The following is a 15,256-nucleotide window of genomic DNA, read 5'->3' as shown; positions in this document are numbered from 1 at the left end:
GACTAAATAGATACTTCCTTTAGGTTCTTGACTTTCTCCCTAGGTATTGAGGACAAGTATTCAAGGCCTCCTCGATAAAGTATGAAACATTAAATAATGCTCAATAAAATCAATATTACGTCTATGACGTAAATTCAAAGAAGAATGGGGCTTCTACTTACGCAATGGTAAAACTTGCATTTGCAGATAGGATCTATAATGAAAGTCACACAGTAGTAGGCATGATTTACTTATCACATTCTGAATACTGCTGCACACTAAGTACTTGATTTTCAAAAACAACAGTCCTACATCCAGTAATATCCTACGAGGTTATGCTAGACTCAACTTGGGTGATGTTTACAACTCACTGTCTATCTGCCTTATTTATGGGATATGTAGATAAATTGCTTTGGGCCAGTTCCTGTACTGTGCAAGTATTGGGCACCAGGCTGGATATGTCAGTGGGTAGATGCCTCAGCATCTGAGTTTCTACTCCCGAAAATAAAAATTTCCTAAAAACTCTTCATATCAAAAGAATCCAACTCGTACGAAACTAGGATGTCATTCTAATGTTGTCACTGGAGACACAGATAAGTCCAATTCACCAGAGCCTAGAAACTAGTTTAGGACAATGGTTGGTTTTGCGTAGATGGGAGGGCCTGTGTCACGTTGATCTGGTGTCTCGTTTGCTGCAGAGGGAGAATCTATCTGAGTAGGAACACTTTGAGGTTGACTGCCTTAAAAACTGGAGCAAGTTAGGGGCAAATAAAAGTTCAGGACAGAAAAATGACTCCCATATTGTTAATCGTTTGTGATGTGGTTGTTAGGTACAGGGTGGAAGGCCATTGGAAGGGGTGTGTGTTGAGATCAGACTCTCCAAGTATCATGGTTTCTCTTTTTGATCCACTCAAGCAGGTATTGTAAAGCATCCATACATGCCTTTCTGTTCAGCATATACTTTAAAGTGTTTTTCATTTGATAATGTTCAAGTATAAATATCAACATAACCACATAAACATTGAACAAAAGGGTGAGAGGCATTGCTTAATTTGAGCCAGTGATTGCCAGTGGAGGCCACCGGCACTCATTTTTGGCGAACTGCACTTATTTTTCTATATCGGGCATTTGCAACAGAGTAAAAAAAAATACAAAGATGGGGCAAGAGAAAGACGGAAAAAGCATTACAAAAAAAAAAGCAGGAACCTGCTAGTAAAATAAACTGGCTGGGAGTGTATAGAAGTGGATTAAAGGGGCATGAGGTGCATTTAGGAGTACGCATCCTTGGCATTCAGCATGCCAACATTCAATCACACCAGCAGCGTGCTATTGAGCAGAGCAATGGACATGGTCACTCATTCTTTTGCAAGTTAAAATGCTAGTGACAGGGTTCACGTCTTTGGAACACTGCACTGTACCCTTTGAGTCGATGATCCTTCATACCTCAGTCATACCTGTTGAATTCAATTGAAGCTCAAAGAGGGGACTTTTGTGCTGGTCAGCCAGGCTAATTGTAGACTAATTTGGTAGAACTTCAGGGTCCACAGTGTCATTGATCGCAGCAACATCGATAAGTGTTGCTGTCAGCCTGCTCACCTACATTGAAGGTAAAGAAGAGTTCTTCCCTGCTGGTAGCAAGCTTCAGGAGGAACAGAAGTCCATCTCATTACACGTATGTTCATTGCATTATGTTACATATCAAGTTAGAACTCACTCAAATGTACATCCTGTAAGTACTTTTTCATTCTTCTGAACTTAATCTGTCAATCGAGTTTAAAAAAGACAGCCCAGCCTCCGAATTTTACTACAATCAAAAGACTCCTTGATAAAGCTACTTCTCACAAAGTTATTTGTTTACACCATGGATCAGCATACCAACATATTACTACCCTCAGGAGCACCTTACATTCCCTTTTGTTACACCTCACACATTGAAGCAGATCACTAATTTTACAAATCCTTCTCCTGGTATTTGCTGATATCAACCGCACGTTTTTGATAATTCAGCTCTTTCCTATCTGAGGCAGGGTTGTATGAAGTACCAAAAGTGTATAAACTTAATTTTATAAATTTGTTGTGTTGATTTAATAAAAGGAATCATCAAATACACAAGTGATACCTTCTGTATATCAGGTGCGGATTAAATGTGAAGAAGAACAAAGCTTCACAAAAGTTTCACATCCGGCATTAAATTCCTTTACATTTAAGGCCATGCAGTACTGAAAAATACAAATCTCACACTTCATGCCATTGTGTTTAATTGAGCAGATGAGATGTCCCACCCACACTATTTGTGGTGCCTTTTACTGCAGTGCACTCTTGGTATGGCACACACTACATCTGCAGCGCCTTTGACAGAGAACCTTGCCTGCCAATCTCTAAATAAGGCCCATCATCTTTACTGGATATGTACTTTGAACATGTTCAGAGAATCTGCAATGGTGGAAACAAACAGCAAACCTCTTTGCACTAATTCTGCTGCTTGTGCAGGCTGATTTGCTCCTGTTCCTATCACAAAATTAATGTAAAGGGATATTTATTTTGAAATCATTGTTAATTATATGCAATGCTTGTAAAGCATTTCCAATGCATTATACGGAAGTTGAAATACCATCCTTAAATGTCTAAAACAAATGGAAGTTACCGGTTTTGCATAATTGTAATTAGAAATAAAATACCAATTTTCCCTGAAGCATATTCCACCCTTCCTCATTTTAAAAGTGAGAAGATTTAAGTTTTTGAATGTCTTACTATGTGAACACGTTCAGCATGTTTGCTTTGAAGCAAATTCTGCTTATTACATAAGCAGGCAAAATGTGCAGATGTATTTGGTGTGGCCTCTTTTGTGAGTTTTGCACCAGTGCAACGTTTCTGGCTACTGCCTATGTTCTTTATTTTCATATAATTTAGGGACTATTACCAGAACACATTATTTAATGCAGGTTTGTAGAGAACACACCAAGTCGGCACTTGTAGTACTAAAGTTGTTTTTCGAACACTCTAAGTGGTCTATTTATTGTTCTTCAAAGCAATTGTTTGATCCAGACACAGTTAAGAAATTGCAACCTATTCTAAATGAAACAAACATGCGTGTAGTTATAGCACCCCTTCATACAAAGTAGCATTTATGTGTTGTTTCTGGAACCTCTACATCTGAACTCAAAGCTCCACTGAACCCAGCTATTCACAGGGAACAATAGGCACACACAGTTCTAACTTTCTGTGCAGTTCATCTCTCAGTGAACCCCCAAGCCAGCCCCCGGAGTAAAGACGCACACAGGCGCCCATTTATGTTTCTTAATTTGATGAAATCTGATCCAAGTGGAAGCAGAAAGAGAGCGCAGTGTTCAGCGTGGGCATGGGAACGTACCAAAGTCAGACAAGCAGTGCCCGGCACTGCCCCAACTTGCCCCTCCCCTGCCTGTGAGCTCGACAGGTAACCATATCCTGGTTGCCATGGAGCCCGAATTGTTCAGGTCAGGTGTCCTACTTATCTCTTTAAATCACGCCTACTGGAGTTCGACTACAAGCCTTCAGAGCAGGAAGGACTTTCGTGCCGGAGCTCACCTGCAGTAAGTACACGTCTTCAACTTTTTCAGATATATTTGTTAAAAAAAAAAATCCAAATGAATTTTCAAAGTATTGTATTCATATCAGGTTAGTTTTGTACATATTATATTACAAACTGTTTTCGTATGGTGAGTTTGTTGGAAATGCGTGAGTTTTCTGAATTATTTCTATCAGTTCCTGGTGTTAAGTGACATATAGTGTTGGTTGGTAGGTGGTTGTCTCTGTGGGTGTTGGTTCTGTTGGTTAGCAGAATGAGCACAATAAATCAATGTAGGATCTTCTGTAACCCACAAATACTTCTGGGCCATGTTGTTTACTTCTGAAGGGTAAAAAGTTGTCGCATAATCAAGAAATGATGGACCTTAACTTTTATCTGAAACAACGTACTGTTTTTTTTTCCCCAAGTGCCGGAAATAGCAATACACATAGGTGCAGGTCCGGCGTGAGTCACCGTGCCTGGCAAGGTCTAATCTTTCTGCACACCTGGGTACTGTTTGCAGTGCCCGCAGGTGCACAAATCAGGCTTTGAATATTTTTTGGATATTAGGCAAATACTTAGAGGCAAATGATATGCGCTGCTTTAACGGGCATGCTTTATTTCTGTGCACGATAATTCGTGTAAACGAGGCCATTCGTGACACGTTCTTAGACAGATTTGCAAAGACATTTTGAGAGAGAAATTAGAATGGATGTATGGTTGCTAATATGTAAATCACTTAATTGCTCCTAAAGGAATCGGTTTTAATTAATACCGGAACATCACAAAAAGTCATTCATTTTATACTGAAATGAGTGGATACAAAAACTGTTCCATTTGTAACTGCTTTTATCCCAGATAATTGTTTTAAAATAGGTGTTACCATTACCGAGTGTAAAGTTCTGAATGTATCGACCTCAAAAGCATTAAATGCTGAGTAGGCCATGCTGAGATTCAATACACGGGTCTTCAAATCACACACTGGCCCCGTCTGCAACTGAATCATCGTGCTGATGCCAAATACAGCTGCATAATACCTTCTTAAAATATACGAATAAAACACATAATATATGTATAGCATGCAGAAAGCAAAACCCATGCTGCTCCGAATGGTCTTAACTTCTCTTAAATAAAGTATCCACTATTCACATCCCCGCTGTTAGATAGTACTCCTGTTTCCAGTTTTGTGACTTAAACGGACCAATCAATGCAGGGGCAGACGAATACAAGCCTGTTATTTGTACCTTAATGAGTGTTTCTACAGAGTCTTTAAATCTCACTTTTAGCCCTGGAGGCATCACCACGAGCTCCCTTTAACTCCTAGAAGCAGTTTCCGTTTCTACAAATATCTAGATCTCTGTGGTAATATCCCAGATGTGTATAGAGTCACTTGGAGATTGTGTTTGCTGGAGAAAGTTCAGTAGTGAGGAATTGTTTGTGGAAGCAAACGTGGAATTACTGGTTCCCCTGGTAATTCCTCATTTCTCATGGGGTTCTCAGGGTGCAACTCGGAATCCCTCTTATTTATGGAACCCCAAGAGTTAATGCGACCACGGTATTGTTAACTGTGGATGCAGAATTCATACCACACTCTCCTGGGGCACTCATAATGAGGGCATAGGAGGTTATACCTTTAAACTCAGCTTTCTCATCATATAGGTCTGCAGAGGATTTTAACATAGATAGTGCTATCTAACTGTATAATTATTTAAAGTTAGTTTTTTGTTTACTTTGTTTCTGGTCCCATGACCATCGCTTGAATTGTTTCCGATGTATTCCTGAGTTTAATTGTCGAACTTATTCAATTGAGTGATTGTGCCTCCTGCTATGTATTCTTTGATAAGATCTTTGCTTTTCATTTTGTTCTTTCAGTAATTTGTGTGTTGCTGTCCATGCATTTGCCATGAAGATGCAAGACAAGCATATAAGCACAGTGGAGTTACATTCACATTTTATACGCTTTGCACAATGCCGAGAACACGAGTGCGAATATGGTATTATCTTGGTATTATTTCTACTAACGCCCTTACATATAGTACACAGACGCTTTTACAAAATACTTGTCCCTCACATTCTGGAATGTAGATTTTTTTGTCTGTATATAAAGTAAACAGTAGCCTTTTCAGGACTCGTCTTTGTATATGTCTATTATGCTCCCATGATATGGCTTGGCATGAAGTTGAGATTTAAAACGATCAATGAAATAAGAGGTTATTACCTAAGAGAGCTCTTTTCCCAGCATCTTCACTAAAGTGTCCTAATTTCTGGGACTTTGTGGGCAGCTGAGGAAACAAAGTGGAAAGGGATTGCTAAATGGTCCAACCATACCAAGGGAATCAAGTCCCCTACTACTAACCCGCAACAATTTGAGAAGTAATGATAAAAAAATGACCTTTCATGTGGTTTGGCATATTTGATTTAAGGGTCGAATGAAGTACTTCCAGAGCCTCTTCAAGCCAGAGGATCGTCTACTCATTTATTGAAATGACATACAAATGACCTATTTTGCTTAGTTAGGAAGAAAAATGCAAGTATTTCAGCTAAATAGACTAAATCAGGGCAGGCAATGCATCAGGAAAAAACGATATTCAACGTTTGCACATTTTAAAGAAATTCCAAGGCTAATAAGTAAATGTTTGAACTCGAATATTCAATTTAACAAACGTAGGGAGTTTCTGGCACTGGTTGCAACCCCACATCCTGTTTTTACTCTCAAATAATATGTGAACAATCCTAAAACTGTCTAGGAATATTTCATTAAACAAGGGTTTGTGGTGAAGGTAAACCATATTTCAAAAATAAATGATAGATCAAGCTGGTGTACTTCAAGTAAGTTATGGACCTCCGGCCTATAGGTTGTAGCAGATCTAGCTTTACATAGCATAGCATTGAGTGTGGATTTCCAGCTGAATTACTCAATGTCTCTTCTGAAATAGTTTCTAGCAAACCTTTGGGTAACATTTCCAGAGTCCTGATGTTAAGAGGAATAAAAGAGTTCAATAACTCAAAACAGATCATCAGCTGAAGAGATAACACATGGCTTAACATTTGGTTGGAGATGGTAACTGAGCTGCACAGGGTGGCAAAATTAGATGTAGATAGCAAAAAATGCATTTCCCATAGCATTTAATGACGTGGCAAACTCCAGGACAACTCACCCAGCTTAAATGAGTATAAGATGTGGTTTGAATGAGGAGGAAGGAGGGCTCATACCTAATGCTACACCTAATTCCATTAGCTGATAGGAACAGGCATGAAAGCATGAATAAAGGAGAGCAAACATGATTGGAGTAAACATCAGGTGATGGGTCCCTGAAAATCCATGGGAATGTAAGATACATTTTTATTTTGAAAGCATATAAGTACAACAAAATCCACCAAACAACAAACACTGACAAAACCAAACGTTCTGGCATGCACTTTCATTTATGAGCAAGAATGTTTCTTTCCTTTCCTGAATTTATATGTGAAGAATATCACAGTCACAGGCTAGCAGGACCTCTGACTTCTAATAGCAGCCAAGAGACTGAATGGGGTAGCTAAGGGTTCCAAAAAATCATTCTTTTAGTTTAAGCAAGATGTTGGTTTCCTAACAATTCATTCATTTTCCTGAAATATTAAATCAGATAACTTTGCAGAGAAAGAAATTACAAAAACAATTGCTTTTTTACAGCTCATATATGAGATGCAGACATGAGTGTGAAAATGATTTATGCATGAATGTACTTTGCAGATGTATAATAGTCCTTCATCCATTCCAACGGAAGCACTTCATTGGAGGCAGAGTAAGACACCCGAACAGCTAATAATAGGATGGTGAGACTAAAATACTTTCCTGGGTGTATTCAAGACATGACTGCCTACCTCTCAAGCTAATGGCTTAAGGGAGTTCGGCCAAACAAGCCAGTGATTTGTAGGGGCAGACACAAATCCCACAAAGTACAAACAAAAGAGGTAGTCTTTATCAGATATAAAGATGGTCACTGGCCAGTTATTTCCTCGTTCTAAAATATAAAATACCAATGCAGCTTGTAATCAATGATTTAGTATCTTTGACATTTAATTGTAACATCTCTGCAGGTGTCGTTGTTGCTGGCCCTATTTTAGGAGGAGCAACTTCAAAGTGTGGCAAATACCCTCCCTCGCCCAGCTGCAGACGCTTCTTCACTAATCCATCAACAGCGTTGCTGCCATGGCAACCGCTACCGCCTCCGTCAAATAGCACACGTAAACGGCAAACACATACTTACTTTGGGAGTGGCTGTCAGGCATAAGTTCACACTCCGGCACAGGTGTCGCATTTCTGTCCATGAAGGCAGATTAAGAAGCACCGAAGTTCATGCGCCACCGCAGTTAATGCCATGCAGAAAGTTGCAAGACAGTTTATACATTTCTTTAGGCTAATAGTTTTTTTATGGTTGTGTATTTTGTTACTCACTAGGACCGGTAATGTAAGGGCCCCCATGTCTCACAAATTAATTGGTGTCTTCAACATACTGCCACTGCCAGGCATGTACCAGAACTTACTGAAAATCGGGGAGCAACCATGTTTTAATAGCTCAAAACAATGCACAGCACTAAAGTTCCCCCAACATGAATTTACCACCTTTTGCTTAGAAGAAAAAAAGGAGTCATGGATGTTGATTCATCAGAATAGCCATAGTAATATCACGCACACTTTGAACCCCAAAGACGTCAGATCTCTGAGAGGTTTGCCCCCCTTTGATCCTCAGCAGTCTCCTGTTACTAGAGGAAGAGGAAGAAGTGGGGGCAATGAATGAATGAATGAACCGAGTCTTATCATGCGCAAACTTAGCCCCATGGGCGTCAAGACGCCTAAGTCAAATATAGCAGCAAAATCCCCCATTCTTCAGCCTTCACTCATTGGTATGCCCTCTTGAAAAGGTCGGTTTTGAGAGCCTTTTTAAATGTCTCAATTGAGGGAAGGGTTTTTATTAGGATAGGGATAGAATTCCAGAGCTTCGGGGCAACCACGGAAAAAGCTCTGGCTCACCATCTGGCTAATTTAACACGAGGAGCAACCAGTTGACAAAGTCCCGAAGAACGAAGATCTCATGTGGGGACATAGCGCGTGAGAAGGGAGCCAATGGCGCTCGAGGGGCTTTCTGCCAGAGCTCTGTAAACCAAGCACAGAATTTTGAAAGACATTCTTTGGTGAACAGGGAGCCAATGAAGTTCTTTCATGGCTGCGGTAGCGGAGGAGGATTTAGGGAGGGCCAGGACAAACCGAGCTGCAGCATTCTGCACTATCTGCAGTCGGTGAACAAGACTTTTATTGGCTTCCATGTACAAAGAATTACAGTAATCTAATCTTGATCCTACTAAGGCAACTGCAACCTGTTTACGAGCCTGGGGGGAAAGATACCCACGGATTTTATTGAGTATCCTAATCACACCCCAACAGGTGGCCACGGTCCTGTTGGCTTGAAGGGTCATAGAGAGCGAGGTATCGAATATTACGCCCAGATTTCTGGCAGATTGCGAGGGAGTGGGGCAGATGCCGAGAGAAGGTGGCCACCACTCATCAGACCAAGCATCTTGGTCCTTCCCAAAAATCAGCACCTCCGTCTTTTCGCCGTTCAGTTTCAGGGAGTTTATAGTCATCCAGTCTGCCACATACTGCATGCATACCCTGAAACTGGCAGCCGATGACCTGACGGAGGAGTGAGCTAGTGACACCATTATCTGGGTGTCGTCTGCATAGGACACCACCTCCATCCCCTGCGATCTTACTAGTCTTGCAAGGGGAGCCACATAGATGTTAAACAGGGTCGGACTTAGAGCCGACCCTTGTGGCACCCCACATTGCAAAGACTTGGCAGGGGAGAGGTGGTTCCCAAGCATCACTCTCTGCTCTCTTTCCAACAGAAGGGAGTTGAGGAGACTCAAGGCCGACCCCGTGACACCAGCTTCCCTAAGCCGAGATGTAAGAATGGCCGGGGAAAGGGTGTCAAACGCGGCCGTGAGGTCCAACAAAACCAAAACCGTGGTAAGACCAGAGTCCACTTTGCGTCGGATATTATCGACTACATAGATGAGGGCGGACTCGGTACTATGGTGTTTTCTAAAACCATGTTGCGTGTTGTCAAGGTATCCGGATGACTCAAGGAAAGAAGACAGATGAAAATTAAGATGCGCCTCAAGCATCTTGGCGGGGGCAGGAAGAAGGGAGATCGGCCTAAAGTTTTTCAAAAGGGCCGGATCGAGGGACGGCTTCTTGAGGAGAGGCTTCACAATAGCCTTCTTCCATACCGATGGAAAAGATCCCTGGATAATAGCCTTATTCATTATCTCAAGCATAAGGGGAAGAAGGCAGTTTCTACACTCTTTACGTTTTTTCAGAGGTAGAGGATCCAGGGGGGAAGCAGATTTAGTCTTATCCAGCAACAGGTTCAGTCCCTCCAAGGGCAACATAAAGTCCACTGGGTTTTTAGAGCTATGTGCTCTGTACTTTCTTGCAGGTGGATTCCTGGCATCTACAACCCGGAGTAACTGGTGAAATGACAGGTGCATCGAATGGAAAATGAGAGGGAGCAGCAGCTACCCTTGACTGGCCCTAACCGACCAACCTGGAACAAAGGGAACAGGGGATGCTCCTTGGAGGAAGTTGGGTTATTGGTTGGGGGTGGTAAAACCCTAATCAAGCACCAGCCACAATTATTGTCAGAGTGAAACACAAGCAAACCCCAAATCAGCCTGTGCTTAGCCCTCTGATAGCTTGGCACAAAAGCAGTCAGGCTTAACTGATAAGAAATGTGTAACGTATTTATGCAGCACACAAACAATAATAAAGTGAAAGCACAACACAAGAAAAATTGCACTCCAATTTAGAGAAATAAAGTATGATTGTTAGACCTGGAATCCTTGGCGATGTTTCCCATGACTTTTTTGCCTCTACCTCCTGTATTTTTGACTGTGTACCGGACTTTTGTTTTTGCTAGTTTAAGTACACTGGGCAATTGGCCACTACTCATCAGTGCCAAAGTGCAAGTGCTCCCTTATTAAGTTGTGATGATGAGAGGTTATCCAAGATTTGCAAATACAATTTACTAGTAAGTCCCTAGTAAAGTGTACTGAGTGTGCCAGGGCCTGTAAATCAAATGCTACTGTTAGGCTTGCAGCACTGGTTGTGCACCCACATGAGTAGCCATGTAAATGTGTCTCAAACCTGCCACTTTAGTTTCTGCGCTCACAGTTCTTACCTGCCATGTTGACCTGGCAAGTGCACCCACTTGCCAGGCCCTACCTTCCCTTCTCTTACATGTAAGGCACCCCTCAGGTAGGCTTTAGGTAGCCCTGTGTGGCAGGGAGCAGTGTATGTGAAAGATGTAACATGTACTGGTGTGTGTTAAATGTCCTGATAGTAAAATACTGTGTATTTCATTTTTTAGTATTAAAAGGCTGTCTGTCCCATCAGTTAACATGGGAGCTGCCTTGTAACATCTTACAAGTGTAACTTCAATTGGGGCAAGATATAAAAAATCTCTCTGAAGCTTCTGAGCTCTCAGAACTCAGAATTTATTAACACTCCTGTTAGCTAAGGTGGTTTTTAAATTGTGTGTTTGAAAATGGCACTTTTAGAAAGTGGACATTATCTTGTGTAACCAGTCTGTGTGCCTCTGCCTGTTTGTGTATTCACTGTCTGGTGTTGGAGTGACAGGAGCGGAGGATGTGCATTTACTCTAGATAATCCCAAGGGGGTTTGAGGTGTGTCCTACCTTTCCTGGGTTACTCATAGCCAGGCTGAATAGACCTTTCTGCATTTGGAGTGGTTGGAGGAGTTTTCACTAGCACCAGTATAGGCTGTTTCTGCTCTGCAGAATGCTGTCTCCACCTCCTGTAGTGCAGCTGGACAAGGGAGGACATAACTGGTTTTTACTGAGCTCAGAGACTATTGAAACAAAGACTACAAAGGGAAAATGGGTTAACTAAGAAGTAGACCTTAAAACTCAGAAGTTTAGATTAGCCTGCTATGCTGTCCCTGCATCAACTCTGACACCATCATTGAGGCTGCTGCCTGCACCTGGGCCAAGGGCACCGCTCATAGAGTGCATAAAGCACCGCCTGATGCCGACCGTTGCCAGCGCCTCATGCACACCATTGCGGAGTCAATTACCAACGTGCATGAATGCCCGATGCCACATCGTCATAAAGAACAGGTGTGCTGCTGCCAACCCCGCTTCACATCCCCTGCACAGTAAGGAGCTAGTGCTCACCACCCCTGCAACAGTAAGGAACCAACGCCTCACCTCCCTGGCATTGCCGCAAGGAACCAATGCTTCACCCCCACTGTGGCATTAAGGAACCAACGCCTCACCTCACCTGTGCCAGTAAGGAGCTGACACAGTCCGGCACAGGCAGCGCATCAACTCAATGTCAGTTTGGATCATCACAAAAAGGTACTGTATCTCTCTCTGGGAGTCCATGTTACTCCGTGGCTGGCCCGCGCACCTTGCGGTCAGTATCATATTTTGGATCTGTACCTGTCACGAGGTCGAGATAGCCACAGTTGGTGCGATTGTCTTCTAAGAGGTATATTTCTGTTAGAAACCTTTTACAAGTGATATTATGATTTCTGTATTGCCTCTGTAGTTTAGCCTGACTGTTCTGTGCCAAGGTACCGGAGGGTGAGCACTGGCAAACTTAGGTGTGTACTTTACTCATCCTGACTAGAAGGGTCCCTACTTGGACAGAGTGTACACCACTGCCAATTCGAGACCCTGCTTTCTAACATAGATGTAATAAAATATTGTACACCAAAATGACAAAAATTCAGTCAGTAGAACAGGAGACAACTACTGCTAACGATGTTGGGAAAAATAGTGCCTAAAATTGCAAAGCACCAACTGAGTTCAGTTGCTTTGGTCTACATCTGTTCTGATAGGGACTGCAGCTGTGCTGGCAAAGCACCTATATCCCTCAGTGCAAGGCTCCATCATGGAGGTGGCACCACTTCGGGTTTAGGACTTGCAGTAGGCAGAGTCCAGGCGCAGGTTTCAAGGGTGTTGAAGCCCTTGGAGCCACTCTGGTGGCCCTGGTTTCAAGGTGCAGTCCCACTACAAGCGTGGTAGGTGACAGTTCTGTCCCCCTCTCCAGTAAGAGCTGGCCTGTTCTGTCCCCAGACCCTCTATTGTGATGCTCTCTGGAAAGAATACACAAAGCCCCACTGCCAACTGCATGTAGTCTTGTGACCTGGGAACAGGCTGCAGGCACCAAATGATTAGGACAAGAAAATGCCAACTTTCTAAAAGTGGCACTTCAAAATTGTGACTTAAAATCTGACGTTATCATTAAAGAGGGGCTTAACTTACAATTCCTCAGATACCAAACGTGACTTTCTTACTGCTTCCAATGAAAAGTTATTTCTTATTAAATGTAATAAGGTAAATCAATATTATCCTATAGGTGAAGTGGGTCTTGCAATAGTAAAAAACGAATTTGAGACTTTTTCACTACCAGGACATGTAAAAATGAAAAGTACATGTCCAACCTTCTAAATACAACACACCCTACTTCTAGGCTATTTAGGGCCTACACTAGAGGTGGCTTGTATGTATTAAAAAGGAAGGACTAGGGCTGCCAAAAGTTTTATTTTGAGTAGTCAAAATGGCAGTTTAAAAACAGGCAAGGTGCAATGGCAGGCATGATTCATGTTTCAAAGTATACTTAATTGGGTGGCACAATAAGTGCTGATATGTCACTAGTAGCATTTCATTTACAGGCCCTGGGTACATGTAGTATCACTTTACTAAGGGCTTAGAAGTAACTTAAATGTGCCAATTGGGTGTAAGCTAAATTCACCATCCTTAAGTGAGAGATCACAAGCACTTTAGCACTGGTTAGCAGTGGTATTGTGCACAGAGTTCAAAAAGCCAATTCAGAAATTCAGGTTCATAAATTAGGAGGGTGAAGGCAAAAAATGTAGGAGAAAAACACATTAAGACTGACAGGTGTAACAGTATCTCTTTCAGAAAATAAGAACAATGTAAGATATGATTATTCCAGATTTTTTTAAAGGGGACTTTTGCATTTTGATTGATTACTCTCCAGTAGTTTCTTTGTGTTTGCTTAGACTGAAGCTTTACATAAGGGACACGTTGTGAACCAGTCTCAGAGGAGATGGGTGCCATGCTTGTGGCCCCCTTTAGCATCTTTCCCTTAGCAATTTCTCTTCAGTAGTAGGGACCATTCATTGATCCTTTGTGAGGACCCTCGGGTGAGTTGTGTCAAGGCCTTTGACTTCTGGGTTCCAGTGGCTTGAGGTACTTGGTACTAGGTCTCGTCAAAGTACTAGCTAGTAGATTCCTAAGTGCCCTCCTTGACAGCAGTCTATTTATGAAATGCGCAGGCAGTCCCAGAAGATATAGAGAAGTTGCTGAGCACACCACGTCCCTGTGTAGTCAGGAGTGGATCAGGCACAATTTTCCACCAAGGCCTACTCGGCAAGAAGGGTGATGTTAGGGTACTGAGTGGACTCCAATTTTTACTGCCCAGGGATTAAGACCTGCTCACCTCTTTGGATCATAGCCCAATACATGTGTTACAGTTTCCCTTTTCAGCCCACTTGGACGGCATTGACTTGACACCTGCTGGCACATTAAAGTTTCACCCTTGCTTCTCTTTGAACTAATTTCACAGAATAGGTGTAGGACTCTTTTACATAGACGTTGGCAGGGAAGGAGGTGGTACTCCTGGTGAAGGAGAGAAGGAATGTTAACTGTGTGTTGCTGGCTTCAAAAGTGACCACAATTCCCCCTCATGAAAATTTATATTTGATTCCTATCATGGTCATCTAGCACACAAGCCATTTTATGCAGTGCATGATGGTGTTCGTTTTGTGGCACTAGACTTCTTGATGCCAAGTTTCAACTAGCATCATGTGATCTAGGTTTCTAAGATGTACATAAGCTCATCTTCCTGAAGTCCGGTAGATCTCAGACAGTCAGAATATTCACATCCAAGTTCATTGCCTTTAGAACGTTTCCATCAGACCAACTAAATGAAAATCCACTGTGCATCCATCACATGGATGACTGTAGGTATTTCTTTGACCGTGCCCCAAACAACTATTACAATAATTCTATACAGGGGCCACTCCAGTGGTGTGTGTGTGCACTTCATGAGCAAATTAACTTAACGTAGCTTTGTTTTTTAACAAAAGGTTTTGGTTTTAATGAGCAGTAAAGTATAAGTTGTAAAGAGTTAATACAATGATTTCAAGACCCTCTATAGGATGGCAAGTATTTTATCAATTAGGCTTTACGCCATGGGTGCACCCTAAAGTGCGTTGGATTTACAGATGACTTTAACATTGATAGCAGGAGGACAATCTCATTAGCCCAGATAGAAGAAGAATGGAAAGATTGAATGCTTAACGATAGATGTCATTGATCACATGGTGCATATTATTTAATTTTTGTCATTCAGCTGTGAAGATTATAATTAGTGTGTGAGCTGTAAAAGGGATGGCAGACAGTGTAGTACCGACACCATAAAATTAATCTTAGTTCTAGCCTAAAATGTATTGTTACTCCTCAGCCTCCTAATATAGGGTGGTTTGCATGGTAATCTGAAAGTGGTCTGCAATTAGCAATGCGATATAAGGGTATCATCTGTGTTAGTTACTTAGGGTACTGCCACAACACTCTCCAAGCTATGGTGAAGAGAAAGGGGTGGTTTGGTTATTAGGCAGAGGGCCAAATGCACCTT

At 42.0% G+C, this 15,256-nt stretch overlaps 1 protein-coding gene across 1 annotated transcript in view; it reads left to right on the top strand.

The window, feature by feature from the left end:
* Positions 1-3,500: 3,500 nt before the first annotated feature.
* Positions 3,501-15,256, top strand: part of AGR3 (anterior gradient 3, protein disulphide isomerase family member) — a 59,784-nt gene continuing 48,028 nt past the window's right edge. The window contains exon 1 of the mRNA XM_078663778.1: positions 3,501-3,551. The gene's annotated coding sequence lies outside the window, so the exon portion shown is untranslated. The remainder of the gene's footprint in view (positions 3,552-15,256) is intronic.

The sequence above is a fragment of the Lissotriton helveticus genome, chromosome 10, assembly GCF_964261635.1.
Source record: "Lissotriton helveticus chromosome 10, aLisHel1.1, whole genome shotgun sequence".
Classification (NCBI taxonomy): domain Eukaryota; kingdom Metazoa; phylum Chordata; class Amphibia; order Caudata; family Salamandridae; genus Lissotriton; species Lissotriton helveticus.
The sequence above is the reverse complement of the archived record's forward strand: the minus strand, read 5'-3'. Positions and strand labels throughout refer to the sequence as shown.